This window comes from Mus pahari, chromosome 11 (genome assembly GCF_900095145.1).
Source record: "Mus pahari chromosome 11, PAHARI_EIJ_v1.1, whole genome shotgun sequence".
NCBI lineage: Eukaryota > Metazoa > Chordata > Mammalia > Rodentia > Muridae > Mus > Mus pahari.
Genome location: NC_034600.1, coordinates 42820979 through 42827443, shown reverse-complemented (window position 1 = coordinate 42827443; position 6465 = coordinate 42820979). Strand labels below are relative to the sequence as shown.

At 40.0% G+C, this 6465-nt stretch overlaps 1 protein-coding gene across 1 annotated transcript in view; it reads left to right on the top strand.

The window, feature by feature from the left end:
• Positions 1–4712: 4712 nt before the first annotated feature.
• Positions 4713–6465, top strand: part of Il31ra (interleukin 31 receptor A) — a 58484-nt gene continuing 56731 nt past the window's right edge. The window contains exon 1 of the mRNA XM_021208538.1: positions 4713–4737. The gene's annotated coding sequence lies outside the window, so the exon portion shown is untranslated. The remainder of the gene's footprint in view (positions 4738–6465) is intronic.

Below are 6465 nucleotides of genomic sequence, written 5' to 3'. Positions count from 1 at the left end.
TGTCCAATTACTAACAGATTGCTTTAGTAGCATGGGAATGTTTACTATCAAGAACTAGCAAAACATAGTTCAGTTACCCGTTCTTCACTTTTATTTTTCTTTAAGAAATCCAAACTTTAATGGGTGAGCTTTACAGTAACGTGTTTTTTTATAAAATAATTTTTATAGGTAAATATAAGAAAAGAAGTAGTTAAAAACTTAAACTATAAACTAAAGTAGTTATGTAATTAAAGCATTTTTGTAACTAGTGAGATGAAATGAAGTTTACCTTTTGTTTTTGGTCAGCTTTGAAACACTGGTCTTTGTTATATTTCATTCTTTTGTGAGCTGGAGTAATTCTCCTTCATCTATGTTAACTGGTGATAAGAAGTCTCTCCTCAAAATATTTCCCACATTTAAAAATTATATGTGGAACAAATAGTTAATAGGCTGTTCCTATTTATGTGCGTTTGGAGCAGAGTTGTGGGGCACAGTCCCAGTAGATGCATTGCAAAAAATTCCCATGCTTAAGGCTCAGCGAATGCTTCGGGAGGAGGGGGGATTTTAAGAGCCAAGAGATCAGGGAGTTTGTTATGAGATTGTGAGTCCTTGTAATGTCACACTTTATGGCCACAAAGTCTCACCACCATGACTGCCTAAACATGAACTAAACATGAACAACACCAATAGACACTGCACAGTGGACAGGGAAAGCCACTGAGGCTTCAGCCCCACACAAAGTGCTATGGGCAACTAAGGGATGCTGACTAGGGAGATCTCTCTAGGGAAGAGCACTCCGATAGGTTACCTAATACCAAGTGGTCACCCCGAGAATGTATATGTGAGTAACGTTATACAAATTGTGAGTAGGCTGTAGTTAGGAATATATATGTATATATACATATATATGTTTGTATTATATATATGCACATAACAATGAAAAGATGTCATGAATAAGAAAGAACAAGGAGAGGGGTATATTGGAGGATTTGGAAGAAATAAAGGGAGGAAGGGGGGATTGATATAATTACCATACTGATACGTGTAAAAGAACTAACAACAACAAAACCACTGAGACCAACTTGGGCTGCATGGCAAGTTTCAGGCTGTTCTGAAATATGCAGTGAGACCCTGTCACAGATAAGAAAGTTTAGCTGGCACCCACTGTTCATATTACTTAACTTTACCTTTAAAAATTTAAGCCATGCATCATGGTATACACCTGGAGTCCCAGTGCTCAGGAGCCTTAAGTTGAAGCATCATGAATTTGAGGCCAGCTTTAGCTACCTATTTCGACCCTTTCTCAAAGCAATCAACTAACTAGCACTGGGAATGTAATTTGGTAGAACATCTGTCATTCACAGGGTACCTGTATTCATTACTCAGCACAGTATAGAACTGAGCAGTGTCTAAAAACCAGCACTTGGAAGGTGGAAAACTGGATGTTCAAGAACATCTTCAGCTTCATAGCAAGGTCATAGCCAGTCTTGGCTACATGGTACACTGTCCCATGCCTCCTCACTCAAAATCAAAATAAATGAACCTTCCCCTGAAATATATAGGTATCTAGTTTATGACATTTGTTAACACACAAAACTATTCTCCCTGTTTCAATCATCTGTTATTGCACTAAAACTATTCTAAGGGGCTGGGGAGATGATTCAGTTGGTAAAGAGCTTGCTGTGCAAGCTCAAGGCCCTGAGTTTGATCTAGAACTCACTTTAAAAAAAAAAAAAAGGATGTTGTAAACATGCTGGTGTAAGACTGTAATGAGCACTTGGTGACATGCAGGAGACTTCCTTAGGCTTGCTGGCTAGCCAGTCTAGCTGAATTGGAGAGCTTCAGCAGGAGACCCCTTAATAAGGTGGAGGGCAAATGAGGAAAACAGCCAACATCCAGCTGTGTCTCCACACACACACACACACACACACACACACACACACACACACATGTACATGCACACTTCCCTCCACTTCTGCAGTTGTTTGTGTTAGCTTTGCATTGCTGCAGAAATATTTGAGGCAGTTGATTTATAAAGAGGAAAGGTTTATTAGTGCTCATACTTGTGGAGGTTTTGCTTCATCATCAATTGGTTTTTTTTTTTCCTTTAGGCTTGTTGTGAGACAGTACACTATGGCTGTGTGTGGCAAAGCCAAGCCGTTTACCTCATGGTGGGGTGGGGGGGGAGAGGGAGGAGGAAGCCAGAATCTTATGTCGTCTTTAAGGACATGCCTGAAATCACCCAAGACTCTCCTGTAGCTCCTAAAAACCCACTATCTCATTGCTGTGTGCCAGGCCATCCCACATGAACCTTTGTGGGAGCCGCTGTGCTACCTGTTTTATAGTCGGTACTCTGAAGGCTCCCCTACTACCCCACGTAGATCAGATAATCAATGCGTATCTTCATCTGCTGAGAATCTGAGCCTTTGCCAAGAAGGGCTGTGTAGTACTGCCACCCAAATTTAATGCATGTATGCACAGTGAATAGTTGCAGGTTGATTGTGCCAAAATTCTCTCGGTACTTAAGCTAAATTCAACTCAGGGTTGTTGGTACAGTTTCTGTCCCTTGTGCCAGGAGAGAAAGCAAGAGAGAAAGGTGGTGACCAGAGAAGGAAGCTTATAATCTAGAGATCATGATTGCAGTAAGATATATATATATGTACACACACACATATATTTTGTGTGTGTGTGTGTGTGTGTGTGTGTGTGTGTGAATGGAGTGTTGGGATGATTGATCCATGGGAAGTGGCACTATTAGGAGGTGTGGCCTTGTTGGATAAAGCATGTTACTGTGAGGATGGGCTTTGAGGTCTCCTTTGAGTTCAAGCTCTACCAATTTGGGAAGAGAGACCCTCCTGCAGGGCTGCCTGCAGAAGAGAGTCTTTGCTGCCTACGGATCAAATTGTAGGACTGTCAGCTTCTTCTCCAGCACCATGTGTGCCTGGATGCTATGTTTTTCCATCATGATGATAATGGACTGAACCTCTGAATCCCATTTAGATGTTTTCCTTTATAAGGGTTGCCTTGGTCGTGATGTCTCTTCACAGCAATGGAAACCCTAACTGAGACAAATGGTAAGTGTATTCAGGGGAAGAACTTAGATGTTCCTACTTCTCTTCAGTAAGAACCAGACCTATAGATAGGAACACCATGCAAAAGGAAAATGTAGAGCCCTGTGTCCAAAAAATGATTAAGGATTTCAAGGCAGCTGGGCTTGGTGGCACTTGCCTTTAATCTCAGCACTCTGGAATCTTTGAGTTCTAGGCTAACCAGCTCTTCATTTTGAGACTCTGTCTCAAAAAAAACCAAACCAAACCAACCTCAGAATTTCAAGGCAGTAATATCAAGACTGTATTTATTTATTTATTTATTTATTTATTTATTTATTTATTTATTTATTTATTATATGTGAGTACACTGTCGCTGTCTTCAGACACACCAGAAGAGGGCATCAGACCCCATTACAGATGGTTGTGAGCCACCATGTGGTTGCTGGGATTTGAACTCAGGACCTTCGGAGGAGCAGTCAGTGCTCTTTACCGCTGAGCTCTCTCTCCAGCCCCCATATCAAGACTTTAAAACAAAGAGACCCAAGAAGAGCTAGTGACATGGTACATAGGGCACACCCTGTATGTAAAAGATTAACAAGGAGGAACCGAAGGTTGCAAAGTGACTTGAAAGCAAGGATCCATTTGTGTGAAATCAGTAACCTAAAAGACTGCAACAGTGTTAGACCAAATTCTTCTCTCGTGTGATATATAGAGGATTGACATGATTTTTTAGGGTCAGAGACTGTCAACTAGATGGAGTCACCTTTTCAGAGGGAATGAGTCTGATTTTTTTATGTTGATCAAAATAAGGAAATCGAAGAAAAATGCCAGGAACAGATTGCCAAGAGACGTCAGCTGTCCTCGCTGAGAGCTTCTACTTCTAAGTCTGAGACCAGACAAACATAAGAGCCTTTAAGGGTAACAAATGATCAGACCTTCAGGGGAGAAAAAATGGTGTTTAAAAAGTTGAGAACCACAGCTACAGAACTGCATAAATTTGAATATGAAAGATTGCCATGTGATTTGCAGGATACAACTGCAACTATTCAACAACTATTCATGAGAGCCTGATTGCCCTGGTCTATCCAGGGGCACAGAAGACCTTTTCAGGGTGGGAATTGTGCCTGCTTGCTTTACCTTTGGACATAGCATGCTCATCAGTGCCTCTGAAAGGGGGGGGGGGAGGACTGGCAAGGGGGTCAACCACCTTGAGCAGAACTGAGAGGTAGGTCCAGCAAAACCCACGAATCCTTGGTAGACAAGCTCTTAATGCCTTTGTGCTAACTGGCTCATTACTAGGAATAAAAACTGAAAGACATGAGGGACTTGTGTCTGTGTCCAGGATTCTCTCTAGTTTCCTTTCAGTCTTGATAATGTGGAAAAGAAACCATTTTGTACTAGTGAGGCATGCATAATTATGAGAAAGAGCAGGTAACTTTTCCACTCTGTTTTTAAGGAAACACTTTTAAGTGTAACTAATGAGGCAAAGAGTTTCCAGGAAATTGTGATAATACATTATGCTTGGCATGATAAGGTAATGGGATCCATTTGTACTCCCTGGCAAGGACTTACAACTATGTCATTCTTTTGTATTTAAGGAAAGGTTTCAGAAACCCCACAACATGCCTGATTTGCACTGTTTTCTAGTGGAATTACACCTTGCTTCAGCTTTTCTGTTCTGCGTTAGTGCTGTTCTGTGATCAGCCTGGTAAGCGCCCAAGGCCAGCAACAGGAGAGTTGCTTCTTGGAAATAAATAGTTCAAGGTGATAGCTATGGAGGCATAAATATATAAGTTAAAGATTTGTGCTTTAAGAACAAGCCAGGATTTACTGATGTAAGGAAACATTGAGCATCAAAGTATCATGAGATAACAGATACATTCCAAGGGTATTAAATTGATCAGTGTTTAATAATTCCAAGTATCTTTTTGGATAATCCCTTTAGCTGGCTAGTCTAGGGTGGTATTTGTGAGAAACTAGCTTTTGAGACTTCTCCCCATTGGTTTACATAGTGGCTGCACCCGTGTGCAGTCCCACTCACAGTAAGGGAGGATATCCCTTTCCCCAAACCCCTCCAACGTGTGTTGTCCGTTGTCTTGTTGACCTTGGCCATTCTGACTGGGGTAAATGAAATCTCAAAGTTGTTTTGATTTGTATTTCCTATTGATGTGAACTTTTAAAATATTTGTCTGTTTGTTGAGACATAATTTCTCTGTGTAGCTCTGGCTGTCCTGGAACTCACTGTAGAACAGGCTGGCCTTGAATTCCGAGATCTCTGCCTCCCAAATGCTGGGATTAAAGGTAGTTTTTTATATATTCTGTATATGAATCCTGTATCATGTGTAGCTGGGAAAGACGCTCTCCCATTTTGTAGGCCTTCGCTTCTCCCAATTAGTTTCTTCAGCTGTGCAGAAGGTCCCACTTGTTAATTGTTGGCCTTAATTCTTGGATAAATTAAGTCCTAGTCAGAAAATCTCCTCCTAGTGCTCAACTGTGTTCCTCTCGCAGTTTCCGTGTCCCAGGTTTCACATTCAGGTTTTTGATCTATGTGGAGTTAATTTTGTGCAAAGTGATAGATAACTATTTGTCTAACTATTTGTGGGCCTCCAGTTTTCCCAGCACCACTGTTTTCTCTCCAGTATTTCTTTTTTTGGCATCTCCATCTGTACTACATGGCTGAAGTTATGAGTAATCATGTTTCCGTGCTGGTCCATGGTCTACTCATCTGTTTGGTGCCAGTGTCATGTTTTTATTGTCGTGGCTCTGTTCCATGTCTTAAGATCTGGAATGGCCATTCCTTCAGCATTGCTTTTCCTGGATCAGAATTGTTTGCCTATCTGCAGTCTTTTGTGGCTCCCTGTGAATTTTAGGGCAATTTTTTTTTTCTATGAAGAATGAGATGGGGATTTTGATTGTTATTGCATTGAATCTGTAAGTAGGTTTTGGTAAATGGTCATTTCACAAATAAGTTCTGCCAATCCCCTAGCATTGATGTCTTTCCACTTTCTAGTGTCTGTCTTTTTCTTCAGAAGTTTAAATTCTTCATTGTAGAGGTTTTTTTGCTTCCTTGGTTAGTTTTAATACTAGATATTTTAATTTCTTTGAGGCTATGGCAAATGGGAATATGTCCATAATCTCTGAGTATTTGTTGTTCGTTTAGAAAATCTATTGATAGTGTAAGTTGATTCTGCATCCTTCCACATTGCTGAATTTTCTTATTGTTTCTAGTTTTCTAGTAGAAGTTTTGAGGATCTCTAATATATAATATTATGTCATCTGTAAATAGCGATAATTCGATGTCTTCCTTTTTTATTTTATTCCTTAATTTCTTTTTTTTTTTTTTTTTTTTTTTTTTTTTTTCATACTTCTTTTTTTTTTTTTTTTTTTTTTTTTTTTTTTTTTTTTTGTGGTGTTTTAAGCCAACTCCTGTGTGCTA